This window comes from Salmo salar, unplaced genomic scaffold (genome assembly GCF_905237065.1).
Source record: "Salmo salar unplaced genomic scaffold, Ssal_v3.1, whole genome shotgun sequence".
Lineage (NCBI taxonomy): Eukaryota > Metazoa > Chordata > Actinopteri > Salmoniformes > Salmonidae > Salmo > Salmo salar.
This window is the reverse complement of record NW_025548038.1, coordinates 162,942-182,986: the sequence shown is the minus strand read 5'-3', so window position 1 is coordinate 182,986 and position 20,045 is coordinate 162,942. Positions and strand designations below refer to the sequence as shown.

Here is a 20,045-nt window from a genome sequence, read left to right as displayed (position 1 = left end):
GCTAGGTTTAACACAGTAATAATATATATCTGCCTCACTCTCAGAGAAATCAGTAGTACTGCTAGGTTTAACACAGTAATAATATATATCTGCCTCATTCTCAGAGAAATCAGTAGTACTGCTAGGTTTAACACAGTAATAATATATATCTGCCTCTCAGAGAAATCAGTAGAACTGCTAGGTTTAACACAGTAAGAGTATATTTCTGTCTCACTCTCAGAGATCAGGCTATACGGAGTACCAGTACTTAGTCAATGTGCAGGGGTACCAGGTAGTTGAGGTAATAATGAGACTATAAGGAGTACCAGTACTGAGTCAATGTGCAGGGGTACCAGGTAGTTGAGGTAATAATGAGACTATAAGGAGTACCAGTACTGAGTCAATGTGCAGGGGTACCAGGTAGTTGAGGTAATAATGAGACTATAAGGAGTACCAGTACTGAGTCAATGTGCAGGGGTACCAGGTAGTTGGGGTAATAATGAGACTATAAGGAGTACCAGTACTGAGTCAATGTGCAGGGGTACCAGGTAGTTGAGGTAATAATGAGACTATAAGGAGTACCAGTACTGAGTCAATGTGCAGGGGTACCAGGTAGTTGAGGTAATAATGAGGCTATAAGGAGCACCAGTACTGAGTCAATGTGCAGGGGTACCAGGTAGTTGAGGTAATAATGAGACTATACGGAGTACCAGTACTGAGTCAATGTGCAGGGGTACCAGGTAGTTGAGGTAATAATGAGACTATAAGGAGTACCAGTACTGAGTCAATGTGCAGGGGTACCAGGTAGTTGAGGTAATAATGAGACTATAAGGAGTACCAGTACTGAGTCAATGTGCAGGGGTACCAGGTAGTTGAGGTAATAATGAGACTATAAGGAGTACCAGTACTGAGTCAATGTGCAGGGGTACCAGGTAGTTGAGGAAAGTTGAGGTAATATGTACATGTAGGTAGGGGTAAAAGTGACTAGGCTATCAGGATAGAGATTATATCTCTTCATCCAGGGAGTGCACACACACACACACACACACACACACACACACACACACACACACACACACACACACACACACACACACACACACACACACACACACACACACACACACACACACACACAGGGAGGGAATATTGTGTTTGTTTAATATTGTTTTAGGACTATGAAAATGGACTAAAGTATTAGCCTATGGATTATGAAAACAACAACAATAAATGTGAAAATGGGAGAGGAGAAATGACTAGAGACAGTGTTGTTTAACTCACTGACCATGACCCATGAGTTCTTCTTACCTTTGTTCAGTAGAAAAGTCTCCCTCTCTAAACTGTATAGGAGGACCCATAGACCAGTCACTCTTCATGGACACACAGCTGGGTACAGGGGAGGCTGGTCTCTCCTGCTTGATTGGACTTCAACACAACAGAGACAAACATTACATCTCTCATCTACTCATTTTCAGAAATGTTCATAAATTAGATTTTATTGTTTAAGTGTGTTTTTTCACTATCTAATCATGGCATCGGATTGTTCAACGACAGACATGTATTTGTTTAAAATCTATCACTTGATGGTTTCATTTCAGAGAGACAATGTTTTTTGCAAAATGTTATATATCTGCCTTTCTCTCAAATGAACGGCTCGGTCTTATGTAGCAAAATTTGAAATTGTGTTTTTCACATTTGATAATAGTAGAGCCTCAGAGCTAGAACATGGTATATCACTACAGTTGAGGAACAGTGGAAAAGTGTTTCTGCTTTGGAAGATGATATACTTGTAACCTCACTTTTGAGAAAATGGCCTTTTAATGTTTTGATACCTGCTGGAGAGCTCTTTTTGGTCTACATTATTTTGCATGTACATGTTTTTGCATTTTGCATCTACATGTTATTTTGGCAGATAATGTCACCCATCTAAATAAATAGTTTTATATATATAATTAACTAAATGTGTGATGTTTATGGTTAACTTGTTATGGATAGGGGGCAGTATTTTCACGGCCGGATAAAAAACGTACCCGATTTAATCTGATTATTACTCCTGCCCAGAAACTAGAATATGCATATAATTATTAGCTTTGGATAGAAAACACTCCAACGTTTCTAAAACTGTTTGAATGGTTCTGTGAGTATAACAGAACTCATTTGGCAGGCCAAAACCTGAGAAGATTCTGTACAGGAAGTACCCTGTCTGACCATTTCTTGGCCTTCTTGATCATCTCTATCCAAAACAGGGGATCTCTGGCATAACGTGACATTTTCTAACGCTCCCATGGGCTCTCAGAAGGCGCCAGAACTTTGAATGATGACTTTGCAGGCCATGGCTGAAAAACAGTAGCGCATTTGGATAGTGGTCGATCTGAGAACAATGAGACTGGGGCGCATGCACGAGGAGACTCCATGTTTTTATTTTTTCATCTTTGAACTAGGCTCATAATCTGAGGTAGCAACTACGTCAGATCTACAAATCAATGAGCTAGACCTATCCATTTGGTTTGCAACTCTGTGAACCTACGCAACTCTGTGAACCTGCGATGCAACGATTTCAATGCATATCCAATTACCCAGCAGCCATTTAGAAACAACAAGTCATCAAAAAAAGTGTTATTTCTTAATTAAAAAATGTATTCTGGATGTTTAAAATCGGCCACATCTGAAAAAGAGGACAGGGACATGCGTTTTGTTTAGGTGGTATACCTTTTTCTGAAAACAAATATGGTTAACCATGACCAGAAAATGGTTAACGTTTAGGACTGTGGTACAATATGTACCCAAGCGAACAGGGATAGCACTCACAAAGTAGCCAGAACCCTGTTAATAATAATAAGTTACCTGATAATAATAATAATAATAATAATAATAATTGAGGTCAGCCTACAAGGTTAATAGTAATTTACCCGAGGTCGGCGTTCACGGTTATTGCCGACAGGTCTCATTGATAACAATAGAGAAGCTGCCATTTTAACGCAGAACAATGAGCTGGGAATAGAATGTTCAGAATGTGAGTTGGCGTCACGGTGCTCAATTCAACTAGAAAAGCTGAAAATGACCTAAAATAAGGTCTGTTTTTTAGCGATTACTTCATAACATAACGTAATATTATGAAACTGAGCTCCATGGAGGATGCAATGAACTAGTTTTCATCAGAAAAAAAACATTGTTAAAAATGTCATGTGTCCAGCCTACTTGAGGCGCCCGAAAATAATATTCAAAAGTTCGGTCCTTGGACATAGAGGGGTTAAACACTAAAGTTACAGTCCATCTAGTGAAGAGAGGAGAATCGGACAGAGGTAACTTCTGCCGAAGTCGGTCCCTCTCCTTGTTCGGCGGTGTTCGGCGGTCGACACTACCGACCTTCTAGCCATCATTGATCCACTTTTCATTTTCCATTGGTTTTGTCTTGTCTTCCATCACACCTGGTTCCAATCCCATCAATGACATGTTGTGTATTTAACCCTCTGTTTCCCCTCATGTCCCTGTCGGAGATTGTTTGTTGTATGTAGGTGTTTATTGTTATTCTGGTGTGGGACGGGTTTCGCACCCTCTATTTGTTATTTTGTATACTTTGGTTTTCTGAGGTTTTGATGTTTATTAAACAGCTCCATTTTTACCAAGTTCATTCTCCTGCGCCTGACTTCCCTGCCACCAGCACGCAACGCATTACAGCATCCATCAATGAGAAAGGGAGAAGCCCTCCACGGGATTTAACAGGTGGAAGAAACAACCGGGGAGCTCCATCGGTCCACAAGAAATGCAGGCAGCCGGTGATGATGTAGTGTTAGCTAGGATAACTAAGATGCTGCTGGTAGAGTAGCTAGCTAGCTTACCTAGCTGTAGCGACTAGCTAGGATAACTAGGATGCTGCTGGTAGAGTAGCTAGCTAGCTTACCTAGCTGTAGCGACTAGCTAGGATAACTAGGATGCTGCTGGTAGAGTAGCTAGCTAGCTTACCTAGCTGTACCGACTAGCTAGGATAACTAGGATGCTGCTGGTAGAGTAGCTAGCTAGCTTACCTAGCTGTACCGACTAGCTAGGATAACTAGGATGCTGCTGGTAGAGTAGCTAGCTAGCTTACCTAGCTGTACCGACTAGCTAGGATAACTAGGATGCTGCTGGTAGAGTAGCTAGCTAGCTTACCGAGCTTTATCGACTAGCCAGGATAACTAGGATGCTGCTGATAGAGTAGCTAGCTAGCTTTCCTAGCTGTACCGACTAGCTTGGCTAGCTAGCAGGTCGTTCGTCTGTAACCTCGTCTCGATGATGATGACGAATCCGGTGAACCACAAAATGAAACAAGGACAGAGAGTGAAAAGGATCTGGCGACACTCATACTGTCCCTGACCGTAAAGCAGAAAGCAAATTGAACAATAAACTTTGACATCTCAACACTGTAGCGAACTCCATCGTTGGTATCCAAGATCACCTCAGCCACTCTGCGCGTAACCGGGACAATATGCTTGGCACCGCACCGGACGTGGACGCGGGCAGTTTTGTACAGGGACGGGGACAGTTCCAGAACGCGGACATGAGCAGTGCCACACAATCAACTAAACCCAGTCTTTGCAGTGGGTTACATTAGTAATATTCATTTTTATTATTATTATGAAAAACTAAATTATTCATTTTTTAAAACAATATTTTGAGATTGGTTTTAGAGGTGCTGACAATGAAGACAATTTACTCTTATAGGTATATGGGGGGGACAAAGAGGTATTGCAATGTTTTGTAATGTATTGTATTGTATTGTGTTGTAATATATTGTATTGTATTGTGTTGTAATATATTGTAATGTATTGTATTGTATTGTGTTGTAATATAATGTAATGTATTGTATTGTATTCTATTGTATTGTATAGTATTGTATAGTAATGTATAGTATTGTATAGTAATGTATAGTAATGTATAGTATTGTATTGTATTGTAATATATTGTAATGTATTGTATTGTATAGTATTGTATAGTATTGTATAGTAATGTATAGTAATGTATAGTATTGTATAGTATTGTATCGTATTGTATAGTATTGTGTAGTAATGTATAGTATTGTATAGTAATGTATAGTATTGCATAGTATTGTATAACATTGTATAGTATTGTGTAGTAATGTATAGTATTGTATAGTAATGTATAGTAGTGTATAGTATTGTATAGAATTGTATAGTAATGTGTAGTATTGTGTAGTAATGTATAGTATTGTATAGTATTGTGTAGTGATGTATAGTATTGTATAGTGATGTATAGTAACGTATAGTATTGTATAGTATTGTATAGTCTTGTATAGTAATGTGTAGTATTGTGTAGTAATGTATAGTATTGTATAGCAATGTATTGTATAGTAATGTATAGTATTGTATAGTATTGTGTAGTAATGTATAGAATCGTATAGTATTGTATAGTATTGTATAGTAATGTGTAGTATTGTGTAGTAATGAATAGTATTGCATAGTATTGTGTAGCAATGTATAGTATTGTATAGTAATGTATAGTAATGTATAGTGATGTGTAGTATTGTATAGTATTGTATAGTATTGTATAGTAATGTATAGTAATGTATAGTATTGTATAGTAATGTATAGTTTTGTATAGTATTGTATAGTATTGTATAGTATTGTATAGTATAGTATTGTATAGTAGTGTATAGTATTGTATAGTATTGTATAGTAATGTATAGTATTGTATTGTATTGTAATATATTGTAATGTATTGTATTGTATTGTGTAGTATTGTATAGTAATGTATAGTATTGTATAGTATTGTATAGTATTGCATAGTATTGTATAGTAATGTATAGTAATGTATAGTAATGTATAGTAATGTATAGTATTGTATAGTAATGTATAGTATTGTATAGTAATGTATAGTAATGTATAGTATTGTATAGTAAAGTATAGTATTGTATAGTATTGTATAGTAATGTATAGTAATGTACAGTATTGTATAGTATTGTATAGTATTGTGTAGTAATGTATTGTATTGTATAGTAATGTATAGTATTGTATAGTATTGTATAGTATTGTATAGTATTGTGTAGTAATGTATAGTATTGTATAGTAATGTATAGTAATGTATAGTGTTGTATAGTATTGTTTAGTAATGTATAGTAATGTATAGTATTGTATAGTATTGTATAGCAATGTATAGTATTGTATAGTATTGTATAGTAATGTATAGTAATGTATAGTATTGTATAGTATTGTATAGTAATGTATAGTAATGTATGTATTGTATAGTATTGTATAGTAATGTATAGTATTGTATAGTATTGTATAGTAATGTATAGTATTGTATAGTAATGTATAGTAATGTAAAAAAGTCAGTTGTTGTCTGTCTTTATTGTATTATAATGTATTGTATTATAATGTATTGTATTATAATGTATTGTATTATAATGTATTTAATTATAATATATTGTATTGTATTGTAATGTATTGTATTGTATTATAATGTATTGTATTATAATGTATTGTATTATAATGTATTTAATTATAATGTATTGTATTATAATGTATTGTATTATAATGTATTGTATTATAATGTATTGTATTATAATGTATTGTATTATAATGTATTGTATTGTAAAGTGTTGTAATATATCATATTGTAAAAAAGTCAGCCAGAGTTGACGTGGGCCATCGTTCAAACAAAGAGAAGCCTCCCTGACCACCAGTGTGTTTGGATATAATGAAGATCAATTCAGCGAAGAAGAACCTCTAGAGTTCTGATCAAAGAGCCCTATATAGTTCTATATATTCTATATATACTGTATACTCAGACAGGCTAACCTCCTATAAAGGGTTCTATATATATATTATATATACTGTATACTCAGACACTTCCTAACCTCCTATAAAGGGTTCTATATATATTATATATACTGTATACCCAGACACTTCCTAACCTCCTATAAAGGGTTCTATATATATTCTATATATACTGTATACTCAGACAGGCTAACCTCCTATAAAGGGTTCTATATATACTGTATACTCAGACAGGCTAACCTCCTATAAAGGGTTATATATATATTCTATATATACTGTATACTCAGACACTTCCTAACCTCCTATAAAGGGTTATATATATATATTCTATATATACTGTATACTCAGACAGGCTAACCTCCTATAAAGGGTTCTATGTAGAACTTTAGTGGTTCCGTATATTAAGAAAGATAGAACCCTTTTTGGTTTAAACAGGAGTGAAGACTGGGTTGATATAACGGATATATTGTCCAAATTCAGCTTGTAACACCGATCAGAATTAGTAAGAACAATAAAGTTATGCCTGCCAACATATTAGGCAATAATTAAGAGTAGGCTAAATGATTGTGTCATGCTAAAATTCTATAGAGATGAGTGTGTATACTGGTAAAGATATACAGGATACAAACATTTCATTCCAGCTATATTGCGTTTTGCAAAACAAAAATTAATACACAAAAATCTCTGAATTAAAATCTTACAACAACAATATTTTACAGACACATGACGGTTCCCGTAAGCAATCATATCCCATGAAAAATAACAAATGTGAAAAAATGGTGGAAATAATGTTTTAGAAACAGTCCTTAAACAACATAGTCATCTTACCTCTTAGCTTTGTTGTCATGTTCCCCAGAGAGACTAATTTTAGAGGCAGGGCCCCCCTCCTCTCTCTCCCCAGAGAGACTAATTTTAGAGGCAGGGCCCCCCTCCTCTCTCTCCACAGAGAGACTCATTTTAGAGCACTGACCCCTGTAAACAGAGATCCAGCATGTTGGTTGTGGTTAACACAGTGACAACTAAACAGAGATCCAGCATGTTGGTTGTGGTTAACACAGTAACAACTAAACAGAGATCCAGCATGTTGGTTGTGGTTAACACAGTGACAACTAAACAGAGATCCAGCATGTTGGTTGTGGTTAACACAGTAACAACTAAACAGAGATCCAGCATGTTGGTTGTGGTTAACACAGTAACAACTAAACAGAGATCCAGCATGTTGGTTGTGGTTAACACAGGGCCAACTAATTATTGAAGGTCAATTGTTCTCTTTTATTCATTATCTCTTAGAAATAAAACATTTACTAACAGACATAGAAAGACACATCCAAACAGTCAGGTGATTTAATATTTTTCACCCTTTCTCCATGTAGTGGAACTAATAATAATAAAACAATTTAACAACAATAATATTAATAATAATAATAATAATAATAATGTGTCACTTTCTCTTTTAATAATATCTCTCATTCTAGTGTGTTGCTTTGTTCAACAGGTATGATATTATTATGCTGTTACTGAATTCAGTTCATAATAACAATGTTAAGAAAAGTCTGTTCAGTGGTTTCAAACCAAATTACACAGGAAAGAGGAGCTCATTGTAGTTTAGAAAACAAATTTTACGATATTTTGAAAGACGATTTACAACTTATACATAAAAATATACAAATTGTAAAATAACCACAATATAGGAATATATGAACAATATGTTATTGAATTTGACTTGCCTACGCCCAGTTAGCGCCATTTTGTATGATTGAACTGTCACATAACTGTCCCAGGTGAAATGGACTTTTAGATCTGAGTGTTTTACTGTCAGTCACTATACTAAAATAACACCATACATTTAATTTCTCTACACACTTTACAATAATCCCTGGGAAGATTCTTACCTTGTAGCCTGAATTCACAACCAGAACATGTCAAGTCATTGAGATATTTTCCGTTGTGCTGAGAGAGCACCTTCCTGATAACAAGTGGCTCTGTATCTATGTTCTAGGTACAGTCGATCTTTGGATGCAATAATATCTGGTCAAAGTCTAGTGACACAACACCATAGTATATCATAAACATAACAGCAGTTGGCCAGAAAAGGCCATGACATACTGTAAAACAGTGTTCATCAACAACACCATAGTATATCATAAACATAACAGCAGTTGGCCAGTAAAGGCCATGACATACTATAAAACAGGGTTTGTCAACTAGATTTGGCTTCGGGTGTCACGGTTGTCATAGAGAGGAGCGGACCAAAGTGCAGCGTGATTATCGTTCCACATATTTTATTGAACTGTGAAACTATTCAATACATACACATAAACTAAAGAACAAAAAAAAAAAGTGATGTAGAGGTGAAACATACACTACTCAAAAACAATCTCCCACAAACAAAGGTGGGAAAAACACCTACTTAAGTATGATCTCCAATTAGAGACAACGATGACCAGCTGCCTCTAATTGGAGATCATCCCAAACAAAACCCAACATAGAAATACAAAACTAGAAAACAACATAGAAAAACTAAACTAGAAAACCCCCCTGTCACGCCCTGACCTACTCTCCCATAGAAAATAACAGCTTTCTATGGTCAGGACGTGACATCGGGAGAATTTTTTTCTGAGTTAAAGTGGGCGGGCCAGAACATAATTAGCGTATAATATTAGCACAATTAATAGGCCTACACTACAAATTTAACAACATGTTTAACACATTTGATTAGTACATAGTACATTCAGTGACAATAAAATAATTTAGATCTGATAAAATCATAAAATCACCAATATCTCTATTCAATTATAACTTTTTGTTTATTTCTCTGTGCGTTGATTGGTGGGGAAAAACAGGTCTACGTAGCCTACTGTAGTCTACACTACTTTATTAATGTCAACATTCATTCAGAACAATGAGCTTGATAGCAAGAGAACATGTCGCTCTCAAAAAGTAACAAAAGAAAGGTGGATAATGAAAATCAAAGTTTCAGGGAAGAACGGACAGAGAGATCCATTCATCTTACCATATTTCTCCAATGCCAAGCCAGAGTGTGTCTTGTTTGCAAAGAATTCAATCTCAGACGGCATTATGAATCTAAACATGGTACTTTCAAAGTAGCCTTCCCGCCCCAGACAGAGGCCTGAAGCAGAATCACTGAAGCATTAACTACAAGCTACAAACACGGCAGTAGAATCCTCCTTCATGGCCTGATCCAACAACAGAAGGTCACAAGTGCTTTCCTAAAAGCATCCTGGGTTCTAACCAAACACAACATGCCCTTCACAGACGCAGAGCTGTTTAAAAAATGCATGGTGACAGTTTTGGAGGAATTGGCTACAGACAAGTCTATGGATAGCCTAATTGCGTCTGTCAAACAGGTGCCCCTGTCTGTGACATCAGCCGGACGCCGTGTCTGTGCTCTGGCGGATGACGTGTATAGGATTGTTCTGGAGGGGCTCAGTCAGGCTGAGCATTTTCCCCTGGCTATTGATGAGAGAACTGACAACACCCATGTAGCACAGATGTGTGTTTATGTCTGTTATTTTCATGGAAATTACTTTAAAGAAGAGCTACTGGCACTGATTCAACTGGAAGGACACACCACCGGGGACGTTCCCCTGGAAGGACACACCACCGGGGACGTTCCCCTGGAAGGACACACCTCCGGGGACGTTCCCCTGGAAGGACACACCACCAGGGACGTTCCCTGGATGGACACACCTAACTAATTTTGGGTTAGTTAGACAAATTTTGGGTTAGTTCTCTCAAGAAGAACTAACCCATCTCAACATGACAGAAAGTAAGACAGGGAAACCCATCTCAACATGACAGAAAGTAAGACAGGAGAACCTATTTCAACATGACGGAGAGTAAGACAGGAGTCCCTGACCTTATCTTCTCTCAAGAAGAACTGTCTTATGGTATGAAGATTGTTCTTCTTGAGAAAAGATCGAGCCTTCTTCTCTCCAGAAGATGTCTGGTAGACCCATTTAAATACCTTTTTTGGACATTTCAAGATAGCAGATGTTTGAGTTGGGTCTATTAACACAGCTGTGAGTTGTTATTTTTTTCATTTTTGACATAATGAGCACTCCTGTATGTGACAGATTTTGACTCATATTGAGTGATATGACTGAGCTATTTAAAAACACTTTTTCAACATTTCTAGATAGCAGTTAGTTCAGTTTGATCTTATTAAAGACAGCTGTATATTATTTTTTTGGACCCAAAAATATTCTATGTTCACGCCCACTTTTTTTGCACTATGTTTGAAGGCTGTCAACTTCTTCTCAGGAGGAGAATCACTTAGCCTTTCAACTAATTTTCAAATGATAGGATGCCTATTTAAAAACACTTTTTCAACATTTCAAGATAGCAGTTAGTTCAGTTTGATCTTATTAAAGACAGCTGTATCATTTTTTAAATTCATTTTGACATATTTTTTGGGACCACTTTTTTGCTCTGTTTGAAGGCTGTCAGCTTCTTCTCAGGAAGAGAATCACTTAGCCTTTCGACTAATTTTCAAATGATTGGATGCCTATTTTAAAACACTTTCTCTACATTTCAAGATAGCAGTTAGTTAATTTTGAGCATATCAAAGACAGCTGCAACTTTATTTTATTAATTTTCACAATTTTTATTTTTTATTCTAAGTCCACAGTCTCTGTCATTGAACTATGTTGAGTCGTGTGCCTGGTGATTGAACAGTTTACCAGGTGTGTTTTTGAATATAGTTCTTAATGGCTTCAGTGGTGTGCTGGTGTCTGCATGTTGAAGGAGTGGATTTCTGAAGTCATGGCGCCTGCTAAACAGACTGATTTGGGATATAAAGAAGGACTCGACCATTCATTGTGTAGCTGGGACCCTCGGGATTGCAAACAGAGGAAGATCTTCAAAGGTAAGTGATTTATTTTATCGCTATTTGGGATTCTGTGACGCCTGTGCTTGTTTGGAAAATATGTTATTGTGGGGTGCTGTCCTCAGATAATCGAATGCTATGCTTTCACCGTAAAGCCTTTTTGAAATCTGACAACGCAGTTCGATTGCCAAGATTCTAAGCTTTTAAATGATGTATGACACTTGTATTTTCATGAATGTTTAATATTACGATATTTCTATTTTGAATTTGGTGCTCTGCAATTTCACCGGATGTTGTCGTAGGTGTCCCGGTAGCGGTCCGCGAGCCCTAAGAGCTATTAAAACCATGTGCCCTGATTTAGTTAAAACTGGTTCCATCAGAGCCCTTACAAAACCTTTTACAACTGATTCATCATTGTCATACCTCATAGGGTCCAGAGTTTTCCTGGTTAGGTCAACAGATAAGGATAAACTCTGGGTCCCAGGGCAAAAAAATTGCCCCCCCCCACTCTGGGACCTATGGTTGCCACCAGTCTGCTTGCCGTTCTCAGTTATCGTCAGGTACTGTATGTGGATGATCAGGGCTTTATACAGAAAAAGTTTCTTGGGCTACTTTGATTTGCCAAGTGGGTGAGATTTGAATTCCGTGTTTATCTTCATGGACAAACTTGTTGTTCAAACCTACGATGGCTCAGCTTCAAGGGAACGTATCTGCTATTTGTATTTCCAACTGAATTCCCTCCTGTTCCATGATTTAACAAGCGATGACCACTCCACTACCATTGTCAACTACCTCCTCACATGAACTGGAAGCCATGTCTCATGTGGCCCACTCATCCACTGGCACATTGAATGTTTCCTCTCCAAGCACTGTGAGGAAACCCCTGTCAATTTTCTCTCATTACTTTGTGTAGAGTCAATCACAAACACAATCACATTATTACACATCTATGACTCATTCTTAGCTCTTTTGTCTCACTGTGTAGTGTTTTTGTGTTATTGTCTTCCCAGTCAAATCCTGTCCTGCACTGGTCAAGCCTCTGAACACCTCAACTCATGCCTCATACCCTCATTCAATCACTGCTGTGATCCCTTCCTAAAATGGTGTACGTAGCCCTCTCATTCCTATTCCCCATAATATTGTACTATAAGTGTCTTTATTAAATGCTTTAGGTTAAAATAATTACTCTTTGACGATTTTTTAAACAGATTTTTAACATCTCTGTGTAACGATCGTCGTCGGGTGATGAGGAAGAGGACCAAAGCGCAGCTGGGAGCGAACACATGTTTATTCTTCACACTGAAATAAACACGTACACAAAACCAAGAAAATGCAGATACGTTAACTGCTCAAAACACAAAGAGGCAACACCCCACAAACAGCGTGGGGGAAAAAGGAACAACCTCTTGGGGCTAGGGGGCAGTATTGAGAATTTTGAAAAAATATGTGCCCATTTTTAACTGCCTCCTACACCAACTCAGAAGCTAGAATATGCATATTATTGTTCAGGTTTGGATAGAAAACACTCTGAATTTTCTAAAACTGTTTGAATGGTGTCTGTAAGGATAACAGAACTCATATGGCAGTCAAAACCCTGAGACAAATTCTGACAGGAAGTGGATACCTGATGTGTTGAATTACCTTTAAGCCTATGCCATTGAAACACACAGGGGCTTATTAATTGTTGAGCACTTCCTATGGCTTCCACTAGATGTCACCAGTCTTTAGAAAGTGGTTTGAGTCTTATACTGTGAGAACTGAACGAACAAGAGCCTTGGAACGGTGGTGGCCGATTAGACTCTGGCGCGCCGAGTTCATGTTGGGTACTCCGTTCCGAAACGTTTGAAAAGAGAATGCAAATGTCCGCCTTGAATATTATTCATGTTCTGGTTGAAAAAGGCACTAATGATTTATGCTATACAACGTTTGACATGTTTGAACGAACATAAATATTTTTTTCCCTCGTTCATGATGAGAAGTTCGGCTGGCATAGATCATGTGCTAACAACACAGAGCTTTTGGACATAAATTATTAGCTTTTTTCGAACAAAACTACATTTGTTATGGACCTGGGATTCCTGGAAGTGACATCTGATGAAGAGAATCAAAGGTAATGGATTATTTACATAGTATTTTCGATTTTAGATCTCTCCAACATGGCGGTTAGTCTGTATCGCAAAGCGTATTTTTATGGGCGCAGTGCTCAGATTATTGCAAAGTGTGATTTCCCAGTAAGGTTATTTTTAAATCTGGCAATCCGGTTGCGTTCAAGAGATGTAAATCTATAATTCTTTGAATGACAATATAATATTTTACCAATGTTTTCGAATAGTAATTATTTAATTTGTCGTGCTGATTTGACTGGCGGTTATTGGAGGGAAACGATTTCCTCAACATCAACGCCATAGTAAAACGCTGTTTTTGGATATAAATATGAACTTGATAGAACTAAAAATGCATGTATTGTCTAACATAATGTCCTAGGAGTGTCATCTGATGGAGATTGTCAAAGGTTAGTGCATAATTTTAGCTGGTTTTCTGCTTTTGGTGATGCCTGTCTTTGAATTGACAAAACATTACACACAGCTATTGTCAATGTACTCTCCTAACATAATCTAACTTTATGCTTTCGCCGTAAAGCCTTTTTGAAATCGGACAACGTGGTTAGATTAAGGAGATGTTTATCTTTCAAAGGGTGTAAGATAGTTGTATTTTTGAGAAATTTGAATTATGACATTTAATTGTTTTCAAATTTGGCACTCTTGATATTTCACCTGTTGTTGATAGGGTGTACCAGGGGTGGGACGCATGCGTCCCACATAGCCCCTAGTACATAGAGATTAAAGGAAAAATCTTCTACCAGTCCGTGGTGAGTAATCCCAGTTCTGATGTCCAGAATTTATTTTCGGTCGTAAGAGACGGTAGCAGCAACATTATGTACAAAATAAGTTAAAAAATAAGTTACAAACAACACAAAAAAATTAACAAAATAGCACAATTGATTACGGGCATGTAAAACATCAGCCATACTCTTCGGCACCATTTCTGAGATATCTCTTGTTGAAACTGAACAAATTGTGGTACAGCAGGCTGCTCCAAAACAAGAGAGCTATTAACCTCTTGGGGCTAGGTGGGACGCTAGCGTGCCACCCGTGGTGCACTCCATCAACAGCAGGTGCATTTCAAGAGCGGCAAATTTGAATCCAAATAAATGTCAAAATTCAAATTTTTCAAAAATACAACTATGTTACACCATTTGAAAGATAAACATCTCCTTAATCTAACCACGTTTTACGATTTCAAAAAGGTTTTACGGCGAAAGCATAAATTTAGAGTATGTTAGGACAGTACATTTACAAGAGTTGTGTGTAATGTTTTGTCAAGTCAAAGACAGGGTCACCAAAACCATAAAACCAGCTAAAATGATACACTAACCTTTTACAATCTCCATCAGATGACACTCCTAGGACATTATGTTAGACAATGCATGCATTTTTAGTTCTATCAAGTTCATATTTATATACAAAAACAGCGTTTTACTATGGCATTGATGTTGAGGAAATCGTTTCCCTCCAATAACCGGCAGTCAAGTCAGCGTCACAAATTAAATAATTAAAATTAGAAAACATTGGTAAAATATTATATTGTCATTTAAAGAATTATAGATTTACATCTTTTGAACGCAATCAACTTGCCAGATTTAAAAATAACCTTACTGGGAAATCACACTTTGCAATAATCTGAGCACTGTGCCCAGAAAAATACGCGTTGCGATACAGACTAGACGTCATGTTGGGGAGATCTAAAATCGAAAATACTATGTAAATAATCCATTACCTTTGATTCTCTTCATCAGATGTCACTTCCAGGTATCACAGGTCCATAACGAATGTAGTTTTGTTCAAAAAAGCTCATCATTTATGTCCAAAAATCTCCGTCTCGTTAGCACATGATGTAAGCCAGCCGGACTTCTCGTCATGAACGAGGGGAAAAATATATTTCCGTTCGTTCAAACATGTCAAACGTTGTATAGCATAAATCATTAGGGCCTTTTTTAACCAGAACATGAATAATATTCAAGGTGGACGAATGCATAGCCTTTTATAACGTATTGGAACGAGGGTACCCAACATGAAGTAGCGCCAGGTGTCTAATGGGACATCACCGTTCCATGGCTCTTGTTCGGTCAGATCTCCCTCCAGAAGACTCAAAACACTTTGTAAAGGCTGGTGACATCTAGTGGAAGCAATAGGAAGTGCCAAAATATTCCTAAACCCCTGTGTTTTTCAATGGGATAGGTTTAAACTCAATACAACACATCAGGTATCCACTTCCTGTCAGAAAATGTCTCAGGGTTTTGCCTGCCAAATGAGTTCTGTTATACTCACAGACACCATTCAAACAGTTTTGGAAACTTTAGAGTGTTTTCTATCCATATATAATAAGTATATGCATATTCTAGTTACTGGGTAGGATTAGTAACCAGATTAAATCGGGTACATTTTTTTTATCCAGACGTGCAAATGCTGCCCCCTAGACCCAACAGGTTAACTAGTGTTGAGCTGTGATGACAAGCCTTTTGTCTTCTGTATTTAAATTAGTCACTAACCAGGAGTGACATGACCTCCATTCCCCTGCTGGGAGGGATTCTAGACCCTCGTTTATGTAGCTCTATTTTAGAACAAGTTATTTCCTTCTTGAATGATTTTCATGACAAATCTACTAAAAAACCCTTGCTGGTCTCAACACAATATCCTCCTTGGCCAGATAACAATTTTCCTTAATAATTCCATTACTTAAATGAACTTCAAAATCGTCTCATGTCCTAGCTGTAGGCTACTTGTTTTAATGGCTCTAACATGCTCTAAGGTTCCAGCTTGTAGAGATGATCTAAAACATGTTTCCCAGCATTCTAAAATGAGTTGAAGAAAATGTGAATAAAAGTTATAAGGTGAAACATCGGAAACCAAACTTCTTAGGAGAGATTAATTTATTGAAAATCCTTTGAAATCAACATCGGAAGACACACTCAATCAGGCGGGGGCACACACTCAATGAAAGTCGAAACTTGAGAGAGTTTTACAAGATCAAGTCAGAAAATTACTTTGTTAGCAAAGGCATAATGGAGATTATGAGCCCCGGCTCTCATATCTGAAACTGTGCTGAGTGGAGGCTACAACTGCCTCGAAAACATCTCAGACATTACACTGGAGCGGAGACTGGCTGATTTCTCACTGTCACCCCTGAGGACACTGTTGATCCAAGGCATGTAGGCAGAGAGCTTCATGTAGACAGCGTATTTCCTCACGGCACAGGCCTTATCGAAGGACAGGATCCCTGCAGCATACACTCTGCCGTCTTTGGGGTCCTGGACTGCCAGGGCACCGCCTGCATCCCCAAAGCACACATTCTCCTGGTACTTGCTGGCTCCAGTACAGAACATGTTGTCGTCTATGGTTGGAGTGCTGCCACCACGGTTGTACTCTGCCTTACAGAAGCTATGCGATGCCACAGGCAATACCAGGTGTTTCAGTGACTCAGCGGGGGTGAAGTGGACCCCCAACCCCAGCCTGTGATGATGCCTTTCTCCTGGGCTGCCTCAGCCAGGTCCTCACCCCTCTCAGGCAGAGGGATGGGCATCACAGCCTCGCTCAAGGTGAATGGCTCCTTCAGCTGAATCAGAGCCAGGTTGTTGTCCCAGTCTGACACGCTCTGGAAGCCTGGGTGCAGAACCACCTAGAAGGGGAAGGGAATAATTCATAGGACCTTTTTTTTGACGATCTACTGTATTTGTGCTCTAACTACCTATAAGACTGAAAATGATGATGTAGGTGAGAGAGCCCAGTGCAGTTCTGCTTGCTGTAAATACTGAATTGTCTGTATATTGTTTGAAAGAGATGGTAATGGGTATACTAGCTCACCTTTTCTACAGCAACTTCTTTGGAGTCATTGGCTTGGGAGTATCGCGTGATGCCTAGGTACACCTTGGGGATGATTGGTTCTTTCCCCTGGGTGTCCTGCCTACTCTTCCTGACAAACAAGTTCCTGCCAGCGGTCAGGACCCAGCGGTCAGAGATTAGAGCTCCCCCAGCGAAGCCCCCCGTTCATGACGTTTTTACTCAGATAGACCATGGCCTGCCAGGGGACATGAGGGGCCAGGGTGCCCCCAACCATACGCCTGAAGCGCAGGTCTGGGCAAGAAACACAACAACATTATTTCTATACAATCTCTATATGGTTAAAACATCCCCAACTCAGCACCACCTAGCACTTACTGCTGTGCAACTCAAACACAACCATAAAAGATTATTGCAGAAAAATGAAATGTGCCTCAATACAATTCCAGCCTTGGTTTTAGTTTGAGTTTGAGTTTGCTAAAATCAACACTATTCACTTGAATACACATAGCATTTGGTAGTAGCTTTCTGGAACCTTTTAGCTTTGACCTGACAAAAGTTCAGTAAATTCATTAATCATCTACTATTATCTAAAAAATAAGTGTTGTCATGACTTGAGCCAGACAAGGCTAGCTTTCACAGAATTACCTTGGAGGTCACAATACGCAGAAACCTAGATGAGGATGGAATTAGTGTCATTTCTCTTCTCAAACATTTTCCTGAAACGTTTGATGAGAGGTGGATTTTGAGGAATTTTACTTTTCAAGGCTTTCATGCTCTGTAGATTTTCCTAATGACATATTTTACCATCCAGCTTGGAGGAAGCTGAGACTGAGGATCTCTCCTTCCTTTCCTCCCTGCTTGCCTTCTCTTTGATCCCTGTCATCTCATGTGTGTCGCTGCTGAATCGATTTTTAAGATAATCGGGATAATAGCTGTGAGCCGTGAGACTTAACAAGGTTCTCACTTGAAAGTGATGGTGACATCCTCATTTTGGCCACAGCTACTGTATTCTCCAACAGGCTGAATAGGAACAGCTTGTGTCTGCTCAGCTCAGAGTTGCGTGAGGGGATCCATAGTGAAGATTGGCTTCAGAACATCCGATGAGAGTGACAGTGTAATTGAAATGTGAGTGATATCCTTACACGAACCAGTCACAATGGGCCAGCAAATATAATATGTTTCGGAAATAGACAAATTGCACGTGTGAAAACACACGTGTAATGTGTAAGTCCAATATTTTTGGGCGATATTCTGCATCAATGGTGTCACTAACACCCACCTTAACATAGACATGGGACAAGAAAGGTTGTCAATGATCTTTAAAATGTACATGTTTTTGTTTGAAAACGTTTCATCCCTCTCACTTTGTTGACATTTCAATCTAAATCAGAAAAAGTAAGCCCGTATTGGCATAAGGCAGGGAGTTGGTTATGTGTCAGTTAGACAGATAGCTACCTGAATTGTCTGACATCTCATCAATTGATTTGGTTTTGATTTTGATTTTGATTTTGATTTTGTCCTGTTCCAGACAGACACAGGAGGCCGCGAGGAGCACTACCAGGGATGACCTGCGGACAGAAGGAACACATAAGTACAGTACACACACACAGAGCCAACTGACAGACAGCGCCCAAACACTCACTAGTACCACAACTAACGGTTCCTTTACTTAGGAAGTCTCTGGGCTTGCTTGTTAACCTATATTTAGAAAAGGTCTCTAGCTAGAGCAATTTGAATGTTTTTTGAAAGATTTAAGTAGCTGTGTTTCCGTGCCATTTTACAAAGATCCATTGTCCAAAGACATTTCAGAGATTCATTTGGATTGGTACTGCAATGACAACAATTGCCAGGCGACTAGGGTTTTGTTGAAGAAAGAATATGAAAAGTATAACATACCACATTTTGATGGAAATATCTGTTTATCAGTTTGTATGTTGAGCTGTGTCTCCTCTGTAAAGACGATGTACTCCGTGAGAAGTTATAGGACCAAGGCCTTATATCTGCTGAGGAGAGAACTCACCCCCTGTCTGCCCACCGCTGGGAATTTTGCTGGACACAGCTTCAGTTCTGATTCCCGAAAATCGGAGAGATTGCAAAATCTCTGTTCATGCCAACCCATTATTGGAATCGTGTCCAAACCCTAACCCTGACCCCATCTGGAGCTCAGCCACAGCCAACTAGTATCAGAGAAGACCATCTGAGGGATAAATCATTTCATAGGGTATGAATTATGAAATCAGAACAGGACACAGCACATCTATAATTTGTGCGTCAATTTGGTTTATTGAAAGTAAATGAGGTGCATATAAATGCCGCATCAGAGTGTGTTATTTAAAAAATGTGATACCGTCATAGTTGTTGTTGTTTGTTGTTGACTCACATTTGCTGTTTACGACTCACTTTGGTAACACTGTACTTGACATCCAGCGTCATAAAACATTATGACACAGTCATAACCATGTCATAATATGTCATAACAGCTGACATAACTTGTCATAGCCTGTTATAATATGGTCATAACACTGTTATGACACATATTTGGAC

General features: G+C 38.1%; 1 pseudogene across 1 annotated transcript; it reads right to left on the bottom strand.

Annotated features, from left to right (window-relative positions):
• Positions 1-16,573: 16,573 nt before the first annotated feature.
• Positions 16,574-19,671, bottom strand: LOC123732618 (haptoglobin-like; annotated as a pseudogene). The gene is made up of 4 exons (XR_006763310.1): positions 19,398-19,671; positions 18,957-19,069; positions 17,523-17,792; positions 16,574-17,337 (listed from the first exon to the last, which is right to left on the bottom strand). The product of XR_006763310.1 is annotated as a haptoglobin-like (transcript).
• Between the last annotated feature and the right edge of the window lie 374 nt (positions 19,672-20,045).